General features: G+C 37.9%; 1 long non-coding RNA gene across 1 annotated transcript; it reads left to right on the top strand.

Moving 5' to 3' along the window:
• Positions 1-2,076: 2,076 nt before the first annotated feature.
• Positions 2,077-2,848, top strand: LOC131631125 (uncharacterized). Its single transcript, XR_009292613.1, has 3 exons — positions 2,077-2,182; positions 2,469-2,558; positions 2,648-2,848. It is a non-coding gene; the product is annotated as an uncharacterized LOC131631125 (long non-coding RNA).
• The last annotated feature ends 10,832 nt before the right edge of the window (positions 2,849-13,680 follow it).

Here is a 13,680-nt window from a genome sequence, read left to right as displayed (position 1 = left end):
GATGTGTGTGGAATGTGAAGGTCTGAATTATGGAGGGAGTAGAAGTTATATAGAGATTGAGAGGGAGAGATTCAGTTAGAGATTGAGAGTGATTGAGGGCCCTAGGATCTGAGATTCGGTTATGAATTGGAGGGTGAAGATTTGAATCAGTTGGAGCTGTTTAGAGAGTTTGTTATTCTGTTTTGGAGGTTAAAAAGTTAGTTACGATTCTGTTAGTGCTGTTAGGTAGTTGGGATTTTGTTTTGTTTTATGGAATTTTGTTAGAAGAAGTTAGAGGTGGTTATAGGAATGTCACAAAGTTAGTTAGGGTGAAAATTCTGTTAGTTGGTGAGCTGGCAGTAGGTTTGAAAGTTTGTTAGTAATTGAAGACTGAAGTTGGTTACAAGGTGGTTAGTAGAGGTTAGAAGTAGTTACAAACAAAAAGTTTGTTATGACTTAGTTAAATTCTGTTAGGAGGTTTGAGAGTTGGTTAAAGAAATCAGTAAGTTAGTTGAGAACCTGTGAAAGTTAATGGTTAACTGTTGGTGGTTGAAAATTAGCTGGGAGTTCTTTGTTGACTTGTATGTAGGCTGCAACATAGTATAGAGGACTGAACTGATATGCTGATTTTTATTTCAAAACTAGTAACAAACCCGTGCATACGCACGGGTTCTGTTTGATTACGCGAATTTGGATACATCATTGATTTAAAAAAAAATGTTAAAAAAAATTAGATTAATAATTGATTATTTCATATATAAAAATATTTAGATCAATAATATATTTTTTCCCGTATACCATTTTTGGATTAAAAATATTTAATCATAAATATCATTTTTCGTATATAAATATATTTAAATCAATAATATATTTTTTTCCCGTACAGAATTCATTTTTGTTTAGGTATCATTCACAAAAATATTTAGATTAATAATATATTTTTCGTATATTAAAATATTTAGATCAATAATATATTTTTTCCCGTATACCATTTTTTATCAAAAATATTTGATCATAAATACAAATTCTCGTATATAAAAATATTTAGGTCAATAATAGATTTTTTCCCGTATACAGACTTCATTTTTGTTTAGGTATCATTCACAAAAATAAGGGTATTTTGGACTTTTCCACAACCATTAATTTTCTTATATTATAGATTGATAGATTTTTTTTGGAAGAAAGAAGTGAGAAAGTGATGAAAGAGAAAAAAATAGAGAATAGAGAGAGATTTGATAAGTTTGATAAAATATAAAAGTTGTATTATTTTAATAATAAAATTAAGAATTTTATGGTACAAAGATCAAAAAACCACAATTTTAATGTGGTGGCAAAAAATCAAATAAGGGTATTTTGGACTTTTCCACAACCATTAATTTTCTTATATTATAGATTGATAGATTTTTTTTGGAAGAAAGAAGTGAGAAAGTGATGAAAGATAAAAAAATAGAGAATAAAGAGAGATTTGATAAGTTTGATCAAATATAAGAGTTTTATTATTTTAATAATAAAATTAATAACTTTATGGTACAAAGACAAAAAACCACAATTTTAATGTGGTGGCAAAAAATCAAATAAGGATATTTTAGACTTTTTTCACAACCATTAATTTTCTTATACTATAGAATGATAAAAAAAATTTGGAATAAAGAAGTGAGAAAGTGATGAAAGAGAAAAAAATAGAGAATAAAGAGATATTTGATAAGTTTGATAATATATAAGAGTTGTATTATTTTAATAATAAAATTAAGAACTTTATGGTACAAAGACCAAAAAACCACAATTTTAATGTGGTGGCAAATAATCAAATAAGGGTATTTTGGACTTTTCCACAACCATTAATTTTCTTATATTATAGATTGATAGATTTTTTTTGGAAGAAAGAAGTGAGAAAGTGATGAAAGAGAAAAAAAATAGAGAATAGAGAGAGATTTGATAAATTTGACAAAATATAAGAGTTGTATTATTTTAATAATAAAATTAAGAACTTTATGGTACAAAGACCAAAAAACCACAATTTTAATGTGGTGGCAAAAAATCAAATAAGGGTATTTTAGACTTTTCCACAACCATTAATTTTCTTATATTATAGATTGGTTATGCAGGGTTTATGTGACTGGACCGAGGTCGAATACTGCTGGAAATTGATGATTATTACTCGGGGAAACAACAGGAAACAGGGTGGTACTGAAACTGAATGCAGGTTTGAATTTATGAGTTTTCGCGAACCGTTAATCATATACCTAAATGCTGATGCAAGTCTGATTATTCATCTCGAAGTGTTTATACATGGAAGGTGGTAACTTGTGCTATATTGAAAGTTGAATGGAACTGAGATAGGTGCTGTTAGAACTGTTTGAAGCTTATTTGCAATTTATGACTTGGCATGATGAATCTGTTCTATATGTATGTATTGCTGGATTTTGGAATGTATGGTGAGCGCTGTTTTCATGTTGCAGAATTTCTGATATGGTTTATTTGTTCTGCAGGGATGATTTGTGAGCTTGAATGATTAGAAATGTGTAGGTTGCCGTCATAATTGTTAACTGCCAAATGAACCGAACTGCCTAGCATAGCAGGTTTAGTTTTGTGTGAGTGGATATTTTTGGTTTAGCATGGATGAGGAATTAAGCACCTGGTATTGACATTGTTTTTTGTTTTGATGCAGGGACTGTTTTTTGGCTTTATGAATGACATGGGAAAGACTTTGGGATGAATAACTCAAGATGGAATCATGGAGATCTTTATAGTAAAGCAAAAGGCGAAGTCAGGGTGAAGCTGAATGAAGACATAGAAAACTAGAGGGTATAGGTTCTCCTGTAGATCTTTTTTTGTATTATTTTTGTAATGGAGTTTGAATGATAATGGACCTAGCTTTTTATCCAAATTTTGTTTTGATAGACTTTGGTAGTAAGTGTAATGGGTTTTTGGATTTTGTAATGAAAGTCTTTTTTCCTTTTTAAATGGGTGGAACTTTTGACTATGGGAATTGATTCAAGTGTAATGAATTGTAATGTATGAAGTGGCTTTTAAATGTGGGTGTTGACTTTTGAACTATACCATTTGAAAGTGGTGCCCTATACGCCTTTGGCTTGGTACTTCAAGAAATAAGACACTCTATATTTCCCATTTTAGATTTGAATTCCTTTGAATGTATTGCTTAAGTTCCAACACGAGGCTTGAACTCATGGCATAGTAGATAAATTCTGAGTGTGACAACTCAAGTAACAATGCATACTTTGATCGATGATGGATGAAATGAAGCCTTAATCCCGTAGATAAGCATAGTAAAATTCATCACATTCCATGACTCTCAATAAATTCCCTCGCTAGGTTCAGTGCCCCCTTAAAGAAACCCGATAGAACACCTTGTGTTATAATTACCGATAACCCTCTTGTGTGAAATTCGAGCTCATGTTGAAGGAACGAACTCACTTTCTAATATCTTTGATCCCTCAATTCAAACCAAAACACCAATCAATTATGCATAGTGGCGCCTCGAACACAATGAACTCACAAGTCTAATTCTCACACCATGACATGCATTGTACTTCAATCTGACATAACGACAATTCTTTGAGGAATTCTTGAGGGAGATAAGAATTGGAGCACCTAAGAACACCTCAACCTGAAAACCACTGAATCTCAGTTGGATTAACGATTGTAGCCACTGCGCATAAGAACCATAGTCCTCTTGCCCTTGATGAATCTTCATAGAGAAAAATCTTGTAGCTTTAGAAGAAAGAAGTCCATCATGAACGACCATAAAAAAACCATAGCTTCCAAGATCCTTGATCCAATGCAAAGTTATTTGATTAATGAATGCATGAATGTTAGATGACCAAATGGAGGTATGTACATGAGATTGTGAAGTGCACTAGTCTAAGCCAGATAACATTAAAAGGGGTAGGACAAATTTGGGGTATGACAGCTGCCCCTATTTAATCGTCTTAAACTTGAAGGTGAGATTGACGCTAGTCTTTCGAACCTTCGAGGTGGAAGAATATTAAATATCAAAGTACCATAAATTTGTCCTAAAGAGAAGATGGTATAAATGTTATCCTTATTTTTGTTTTGATATCTGCTGGGGAAAGAAAAATTTATTTTTTGTTTTTGTTTTGATATCTGCTGGGGAAAGAGAATTTGTTTTTCTGGTGGAAAGGTTTATGGTGAGTAATGGTTGAATGGTGATAGCTTGTAACGTGGTAACGGTGCCAATACAGGGTTTTCAAAGAGAATGGTTGTATGAAACAATGACTGAAAGGAAAAGATCTCGTGCGATCTACGACTCAACATCAACTCGACATCAGGAGAGGATCTCGTACGATCTTCAAGACTGAAAGGAAAAGAACTCGTGCGACCTAAGACTCAACATCGACTCGACAACAGGAGAGGATCTCGTACGATCTTCAGGACTGAAAAGAAATAGACCTCGTGCGATCTACGGCTCAACATCGACTCGACAACAGGAGAGGATCTCATACGATCTTCAGGACAGAAAGGAAATAGACCTCTTACGATCTACGACTCAACATCGACTCGACATCAGGAGAGGATCTCGTACGATCTTCAGGACAGAAAGGAAATAGACCTCTTGCGATCTACGACTCAACATCGACTCGACATCAGGAGAGGATCTCGTACGATCTTCAGGACAGAAAGGAAATAGACCTCTTGCGATCTACGACTCAACATCGACTCGACATCAGGAGAGGATCTCGTACGATCTTCAGGACATAAAGGAAATAGACCTCTTGCGATCTACGACTCAACATCAACTCGACATCAGGAGAGGATCTCGTACGATCTTCAGGATAGAAAGGAAATAGACCTCTTGCGATCTACGACTCAACATCGACTCGACATCAGGAGAGGATCTCGTACGATCTTCAGGACAAAAAGGGAATAGATCTCGTGCGATCTACGACTCAACATCGGGGTTTGGAGAAGGAAATTGGTTTTGAAATGGTTTGCCAGGTTGGAAACTGGGCTTTGAAAGGGTTTGCCAGGTTGGGAACTAGGCTTTAAAAGGGTTTGCCAGGTTGGAAACTGGGCTTTGAAAGGGTTTGCCAGGTTGGAAATTGGGCTTTGAAAGGGTTGGCCAGGTTGGAAACTGGGCTTTGGAAGGGTTCGAAGGTCGGAAGGCCAAGGGTTCGCAACACGGGGGTTGGACTTGAAAAGTTTTCCCATACGGGGGAAGGGAACACGGAGACTAGTGACGACTAGACTCGATCAAAAGACATAATCACGAAGATGTTGATGCTTGCGAAGCATAAGAATTACATTAATCCCTCAGGCCAAAGGCGGGGTGTAGCTCTTCAAGAGTGGCAATCGTTCGAATTGCCACACACCAAGTATGGTTATTCAAACGATTGAAAAATGAGATGGGTTGAATGCCCACCCTCATTCGCACTCTAATTTGCACGCAGCACACGGGAAATAACCACAACAAGACTAGTGACGACTAGACTTGACAAGAAGATAGAAGTAACCACTGGGAATTACGGAGATATTGATGCTTGCGAAGCATAAGAATTACATCGGTCCCTCAGGCCAAAGGCGGGGTGTAACTCTTCAAGAGCGGCAATCGTTCGAATTGCCACACACTAAGTATGATTATTCGAACGATTGAAAAATGAGATGGGTTGAATGCCCACCCTCATTCACGCTCTAATCTGCACGCAGCATACGGGAAATAACCTTGGAGACAACGATTCTGACGAAGAAAGACATTGCATCCGATCCTCGTTGGAGAGAGAAAATGAGACTTCTTTTGGGGATTAAGGATACCAGGTATCGGCACCGTGGCATAAGGAGATTTGTAATGTAGTAGCAGATGTCAACCGGAGTTTGTAAGGACAACTTTTTTATGTGGGGAAGTATCGTCGTCTCGATTGGGTGTTGATTTGTATTATCTGGCTTATGCTTTGTATGCATGTTTGAGTTTTTCTATGGCGTAATGATCCGCTTTGACGGATATGCTACGCTTTTGAGGATGCAATGTTATATGCAGTGAATACTATATGCAGGATGCCAGATAAAGGCATTAGTGAGGTAAACACCAGGGAGAATACCCTTGGCGTTAAGGACCATGTGCCGATGCCAATAGATATTGGACTTTGACTTGTAAGGGCACGCTTTTGTTGTTGCCTTCCAGAATGTAGAATGACTTCGGACTTCTCACCATGTGCCACTGCTTGGAAGATTTTCAACTTGAGGAGATTCCCTCAATTCACCATGTTGGGGAGTATCCGAATAAGGGCACCATGTTGGAGAAATGGAACAACTCCTAGGAGAAATAAACTCCTATGCTTGAGGAATGGAATAAACTCTCGGAAGAAATAAACTCCATGCTTGGGGAGAGACCAGGGTTCCAAGAGAAATAAACTCCTATGATTAGGGAGAGGACAATAAAACTCAGAAGATCGTACCCCAAGTTTCATGACCCATGAAGGAAATTGCCCCAGTGGATCCTTGGAGAGATTTGTCAAATCTCGACGTAACTGCCCCAGATTGGTTGAATTTGAGAGAGATTCCTCGACTGGATTGCCCCAGATATGCCAAATTTGAGAGGTCGAACCTCGATTCAATTGCCCCTGATTAGGTACATCTTGCTAGAATCCTCAAGCTTTCTTTGTTTTGAAGTCAAACAAACATGGGAACAACTTTACCATGCTCAACGGAGTCTTCAAACTCTTCCCCTCAAGGTAATCAAGGAAAGCATTAACTTTTCATGCCCAACGGAGTTCTTTGGATAACTTGTCCTTTGATAATCAGTCTTTGAAATGATTGGCTTTTTACTCCACGGAGTTCTCAAGTCTCTCGTACTTTGACATGATCAAGTTACTCACTGATTCTCATCATGGTAACTTCCTTGATGTTAAGCACATATTATGTATGCAAAAGAATGTTAATTCTAAGAATGATAATTCTAATGCAAAGCCTATGTTAGTCTTGAAGTTGTAAAACTCTTTTTTGTGAAATTAGGTTGCGACCTCTTGTGACCGAATCACTAGTTGACACAACCTCGATTTTTGCATATGGAAGATAAAGCAAACGTACGATACCAACATGGATATGAGTCTCGCTTCATTAGGAGTCAGTTAAACGCTATCTCATCGGAGTGCGCTTTCAAAATAAACCCTACTTCAATTAGGACTTTTAAGGGTTGTAATTTGGCCGGGTTCACGGTTTTAGAAAACAAAGGATTTTCAGGCTCAAAATTATTTGTACCCACCCCCTTCATGATGTTCTCCAGTCCTGAGTTCAATTAACTCGACACGAGTGTTCATCCCTCACAAGGAATTTGAAATGGTTGAGGAATCAATGAGGTTCTTTGGACATGGCGGTCGCTCACCTTTTATTCTTCTGGTTCGTTATCACACGACTTTGTTCTTGCTTGACAATTTCATCGTCTTTTTTCTTTTTTTTCTTTTGTCATTTTCTTTTCATCCTTTTCTTCTTATTTTTTGCCATTTCTTTTTTGCTATATATATATATATATATTTTAACAAGTCGTGTGACCTCGCATTATCTTTGATTCGTTGGAGGTGATTGCGACCGCCTCACTTCTTGATTTGATGAAGGATTACCATTGTGGTATCGTCATCTCTCGATCTCTTGACGGAATAAGGATAATCATTGCAGTTTTGACATTCCTCAACCTTTTGAAGGATAACCATTGTCGTATCCTTAGATGCATACCCTTTTGGTGAGTTTTGAACACTCGATCAAGTTAAATGAACACTACCCTGCCCCAAGGTTAAAATAAGGGTTTTTATGATTTAGAAAAGAAACTCCTTCTCCAAGGCTCAAAGGGGTTGTCGAGGGTCTATCTACCTTATATCTCCGGTGTTTGGGGATTTGAAACAATGCCTGTACATCCTCATTAGGGTTTTTTATTCAAAAACACATGATTAGAGATTTTTGCGTTTTTTATCTTTCATCATTCTCCCTCCGCTCTTTGCCTAAGCAAGAGATTAGTAAAGTTAGTATCGTAATGCCAAAAACATTTTATGAGTGAAAACGAATGGATTTATTCAAGACAAACATAAACAATGTATTTTATTTTCATTCAGAAATTAACAAGTTTTTACATGCTATAAATGCTTAAACAAACAATGAAATGTTACAAATGAGAATTCAATAAGGAAACTAAATGAATGCCATTGTTGAGGAGACTTAACTCCGTCTGGACTTATTAATCCTGAATACTTTTTGCAGTTCCTTCCAAACACTTCAGATTACTCCAAAAGAGAACTCCAACGAAGTCACCCAAGAGTTGTAAATTTTTGCCTTACTTTAGGGATTCGAGCAATGCGAGTGATGCAATGCTCAAGATAAGAGTATGTCTTGCTTATCCCTCGTGCGGGAGCCCCAAGCATAGTTGCTAGAATAGTAATCGCCATCATAAATGGAAAGAATCTTGTATGGTCATTAAACTCAGGAGAGCTACTTGTGGTGAAGAGGACCCAATACTCGAATCTTAACCAATTGAAATTCCAACAAACAGGGAAGCGAATGGGCACACGGCAATAGAATCACATCCATTTGTTTCTCATATTCTTCTCGTCTCTGTTAACAAGCGGAGGCCACTGAGAAGGAAATTCTGAGAAGAGACAACTGAGATATGAAGTAGAACCTTGAGAATGATAAGCGTTGTGAAGAACATTCTTGATTACCACATGGAAGAAGATTTTGACGAAGTCATCCAGGAATTTGTAATGCTTTAAGGGATTCGAGCAATGCGAATGATGCAATGCTCAAGATAAGAGTGTGTCTTGCTTATCCCTCGTGCGGGAGCCCCAAGCATATTCATTGAAGAAGTATTTGCCATCAAACATGGAGGAACCTTGTGTGGTCACCAAACTTAGAGAAGCTACTTGTTGCAAGGAGAGCTCAAACACCAACTGAAACACCAACCTCCACGGATACAACTGAGCACAAGAACCTTGAGAATGAGAGATGCTTCTACAAAACATTCTTGATTACTTTTTGAAAAAGATTCTGACAAAGTTGCTCGAGAATTTATGGTGTTTTCATTATACCAATGAGTTCAAACAAGGGAGTAGCCTTCTACAAAACAGGAAATACTGAAATGAGAATACGGAAATGAAATGATGATCGCCATAGTTGAGGAGCCTTGACTCCATTTGGGCTTATTATCATTATTAATTTTTTTTTGGTGATACTTTCTGGAATACGGACATTCACTTATGCATGAACTCTTCGTGTTATGTGCAGGCCATTTGGAGTGAATGATATTGCTTTGGAGTCAATGAGATCTTGAATTTGCTGCTTCAACGCCCTACAATTCTCAATATCATGGCCAGGTGCCCCAAAATGGAACTCGCATCGAGCATTGGCATCAAAACTGGGGGGAAGCTTTTCAGGCATGGACAAATCGCGTAGCTCAACCAACCGAAGTTCCAGCAAGCGGGGAAGTAACTGAGCATAAGGCATCGGGATCGGGTCAAGAACCCTTTGAGGCATCTTAGGTTTTTGCCCCCACATTCGGCCTCCTTGATTCATTCTAGGGACATGAACAGATTGACGTGGAGGTAACGACACTTGAAGTGGTGGATGGACTCCACAAAACATCCCATGAATTGGAGGAGATCCTATTGGAGAGGAGGAGTCAACAACTTCTGTTGCAGCAGCAGGGACAACATCATCTTCCTTCCTTAGTACCGTTTTCAGAACTTCCATGACCAGGCTCACTTGAGTCTTCAACTGACTGTTTTCCTCTTTTAGTGCACCCTGATTATGGATCAATTCTTGCATTTCCAACATAAGATGACCCATTTGTTCCCTCATCTCATCCATTTCCTCACGGAGTTGTTCCATAGTTGATCTCGGAGCTCGTGGCGGTGAGAAGTCAAATCTGTTGATGATCTTGAAATCTGAATAGAAAGGGTCCCATAAGTCTCTGAGAGAACCATGAAATGCATGATAGTATGAATGCATGTTTCATTTATGAGAGATCCTAAAGTCTTTTCGCACTTTCCTTTTTCTTTTTTCTTTTGGAATCAAATCTTTTTGTGTAGAATATCTTTTCTTTTCTTTTTTCTGCTTTTCTATTTCCTTTTTGTTTTTTTATTCTCCTTTTTTTTTGGAAATAGACTTTAGGATCCCTCATAAATGGAGTGGATAAAGCAATGATGTTATGCAATGCAAAAGCACGGAATCGAGGTCCATATAATCTTAGTAGCATATGTACAATCCTCTGAATGACTGATATAAAACCTCCTTGCAGGCCAAATGTCACAGGATCAAAGGTTCGACGCCTTTTTGAATACCAGAATATCACGCACCATGAGAACAGACCAAATAAAGGTCCGACCTCAAATATGAAGAGCCAATGGTATGTAGGAGTCAAGGTTTCCTGTCCCACCCCAATCTCACGGGTATGAAGTCTAGACACGGACAAGTGGTCCCTAATGGTCACTAGGGTCTACAGTTCCCATGGGGTACAAAGTGTTTGAGGCAACAAGCGTGCCAGACACAGTGTTCCATGAAAGAACCTCGCCTAGTTGTGGTACCCCATGTTAAGCTCGATCGTAGCAAGAGCCACGGGAGTCAACATGAGCATCCACGCTAATCCTATGTGTCACTGGCCTGGGTAGTGGGCCTTTTACCTCACAAAAACCCCCCACCTGCAAAACAAAGCAGAAAAATATGTGGCCCCCACGGGGACCCATAATATAGTCCAGATGCATGCGGAAAGTAAACATGATATGCAAGCAGAAAATAAAAATGATATGCAAACATATATACAAGATGTAAACATATAAACAAACAAAGAAACACCCAATGAAAGAAACAAACAAAGGCTAGGATCGACTTGCTTAGGCCTCCCCAGCAGAGTCGCCAGCTTCCGCACGCTCGCGAAAAATGAACAGAGTCGCCACTAATTTATTTATCCCATAAGGGAAAGGAATATCAGGAAACCTAACAAAGAAAGGAACAAGGTCTTGCGACCAGAGAATCAAGGTACGGGAGTCGGTTACGCGAGGGGAAGGTACTAGCACCCCTCGCGCCCATCGTACTCGATGGTATCCACCTATGTTTGTTTCTATCTAAAGGGTGTGTACTATGTCTACCTATATGTGAATGCATGCAAAAAAGAAATACGGGGAAAAGAAGGAATTATTTACAAATGTGCTCGTTCAAGCCCCGCGACTTGATGCCTACGTATCCTTTTCAGGAATCAGAGCGCCGTAGTTCGGCTCAAGATTTTCTGTTTGTTTTTGTGTTTTTTAGTTGGGCGGAGTTGACGCTCGCGCTCTTGCATAAGGGGACAGCCTAGGATGCAATAGAGCGGAGATAACAATGCCCTTAAGAAAGGAGAGAAGAGAGAGAGTTTGAGTGTTTCGAGGAAATCCCTAAAGCAAAGGAAACTCGAGTTACTCTTTGGTTTGTGTCTTTTAGAATTTGGGAACTTACGCCCGAATGGAACCCTAAAGCAAGGGAAATCCAGGCACTCGAATGATTCCCTAAAGCAAGGGAGATCCAAGCTTCCATTCCCTTTTTAATGATTTTCACTTTGATTATTACTGTTTTAAGTATTTTCTTTTTGTATTTTTTAGAGGGATTTTATTTAAATATTTGTTAGATGTTTTGATGTTGTAAAAGAAAAAGAATGAAAAGAGGGGGACTAGCCTAATTTCTAAGCCTAGTTGTTATTATTGTTTATACAAAGGGAGTCTAAATCTAAAGTTATGATGGGATAGTTTCTAAAAGGAGCATTAAAAAGATATTAACAAGGTAGGCCAAAGATATGGCCAAAATCACACAACAAAATCATACTAAAAAACATACAAAATTTAACATGGCAATTGCATAAAAGAATAAAAGAGGCAATTCAAAAATTAACCTAAAATACTACTATTTTTTATTGATTTTTATGAAAGAGAATTCAAAGGATTAGTGTCAAAATTACCCTAAAAATCTACTATTTTTATGAGCTTTTATTGTTTACAAATCCTAAAAATTCTAACAAAATTTTAATGGTGGTTATTCGTCTAAAATCTAATGAGAAAAAGTATGATTTTACATGTTTTTATCATCTAAAAAGGTAGTAAAAAACTAAGTAAAAAATCTAAAAAAAACTATCAATTATATGTGAGTCAGGGGGGTGTATTGAATACAGTGGTGTAAGAAAGTAAAACGCAGACCCTAATCAAAGTAAAGGCCCAAGGGAGTTTTTGTTACAGAAAAAAAAGGGAGCATGCCTGGGCCACAGGGGGTGTAGGAAAATGAATTTGAATGGCTCATGGAGTGTTTTCGGTCCATCATCATTATTCAGAAATTTATTCAAAGAAAGAAAAAATAATTAAAACAAAGAAGAAAAAAAGAAAAAAATGAATGAAGGGAAATAAGGTTGATTATTGTTGCGCCGTTTCCAATCCTTCCCTCACTCTCGTTTTCTCTCGCACGTGATTTCCGGCGACGAAGCGCCACCGTAAACCACCATCCCTAACCTTACACACCGATTCCGCCCCAAATCAAGCCCTAAATCCTAATCGATCCTCAATCTCCCTCCGATTCTATATCAAAAGCTTCTCAAATCGAGCTCATCCTAAGAAAAACCTAAAACTCATAAGCGTAATCGAACCAAGATGACACACAATTGGAGCTTGAAATGATAGGGTTTCGTATCAGAGAGTCCTATTCTACACTATGGCAACAAGCATCAAGCGAACTTATGAGGAAGGAAAGGAGTTTGAAGATTTACCTACCGGAGAACCGTCCGGTGCTTCTTCAAAGCTTGAAGACGGAAAACGGCGAAGCACGACCGAAAACTTCTAGTCAGGTATATCCTTTTTTCCTCTGATTTCTTCTGCTATCTTCTTCTTCTTCTCCTGTTCTTTTTCTTTGACTTTTCTCTGTGAGTTCTATCACGGTGTTTGTGTTGTTCTTGAGAGTAATTGAGATGGTGATGACGATTCAACGAGCGTGTGAATTGAGAGCTTAGGGATTGATGGAGGTTGAGCTCGGGTTGGTTCAGAGTTCAAAGCAAGCTCTGAACAACCTTGGTGATGAGCTTTTCGTGGTGAGGTTTGAGTGAACCGGGAAAGAAGAAGTTGCAGAGAGTGAGAATGAGAGGGTGAAGAAGGTGGAGATGAGTGGATATGTGAGAGAGTGATGAAGAAGATGATTGAGAGAGATGAAGATGATGACGAGTGAAATGTGAGAATGGCATGTAGAAGATGTGTGTGGAATGTGAAGGTCTGAATTATGGAGGGAGTAGAAGTTATATAGAGATTGAGAGGGAGAAATTCAGTTAGAGATTGAGAGTGATTGAGGGCCCTAGGATCTGAGATTCAGTTATGAATTGGAGGGTGAAGATTTGAATCAGTTGGAGCTGTTTAGAGAGTTTGTTATTCTGTTTTGGAGGTTAAAAAGTTAGTTACGATTCTGTTAGTGCTGTTAGGTAGTTGGGATTTTGTTTTGTTTTATGGAATTCTGTTAGAAGAAGTTAGAGGTGGTTATAGGAATGTCACAAAGTTAGTTAGGGTGAAAATTCTGTTAGTTGGTGAGCTGGCAGTAGGTTTGAAAGTTTGTTAGTAATTGAAGACTGAAGTTGGTTACAAGGTGGTTAGTAGAGGTTAGAAGTAGTTACAAACAAAAAGTTTGTTATGACTTAGTTAAATTCTGTTAGGAGGTTTGAGAGTTGGTTAAAGAAATTAGTAAGTTAGT

This window comes from Vicia villosa, unplaced genomic scaffold, assembly GCF_029867415.1.
Source record: "Vicia villosa cultivar HV-30 ecotype Madison, WI unplaced genomic scaffold, Vvil1.0 ctg.000775F_1_1, whole genome shotgun sequence".
In the NCBI taxonomy this organism is placed as follows: domain Eukaryota; kingdom Viridiplantae; phylum Streptophyta; class Magnoliopsida; order Fabales; family Fabaceae; genus Vicia; species Vicia villosa.
This window is presented reverse-complemented; position numbering and strand designations above follow the sequence as displayed.